Source organism: Chionomys nivalis, chromosome 12 (assembly GCF_950005125.1).
Source record: "Chionomys nivalis chromosome 12, mChiNiv1.1, whole genome shotgun sequence".
In the NCBI taxonomy this organism is placed as follows: Eukaryota; Metazoa; Chordata; class Mammalia; order Rodentia; family Cricetidae; genus Chionomys; species Chionomys nivalis.
This window is the reverse complement of record NC_080097.1, coordinates 60,094,526-60,095,100: the sequence shown is the minus strand read 5'-3', so window position 1 is coordinate 60,095,100 and position 575 is coordinate 60,094,526.

Here is a 575-nt window from a genome sequence, read left to right as displayed (position 1 = left end):
TCTGTTATACCTTTGTCTTCGTGCCTCTCTTTCTTCCTAGGTTCTCCTTCAGCTGAAGTTCCTTAGATACTTTTTTTTTTTTTTTAAGTACTGAGTATCAAATATAGTGCATTGTAGGCATGTACTCTACCTATAAAAAAAAGTCCTCAGGCCTCTTTACTTTTTACTTAATTGGAGAGGCAGCTCAGTGATTAAGAGCACTGGTTGTTCTTCCAGAGGACCTGGGTTTAATTAACAGTGCCAACATGGCTGCTTACAACTGTCTGCAACTCCAGGCCTAGGGTACAGAGCACTGCTGCCTGGCCTCCATGTCACTGCATGCATGTGGTACACAAACACACATCCAAACAAAACATTCACACATGTAAGTTAAAAATAAGTCTTTTCTAAAAGATACCCAAGAGGGCCTTGAATTCACTCTGTAGTTCAGACATGTCTTGACCACGCAATCCTCCTGCCTCAACCTCCCCAAAAGCTAGGTTTACAAGCCTGAGCCACCAGACCTGGATGATTTTGTTTTGTTTGGTGTTTTATTTATTTATTTTTGGTTTTTCAAGACAGGGTTTCTTTGTAGC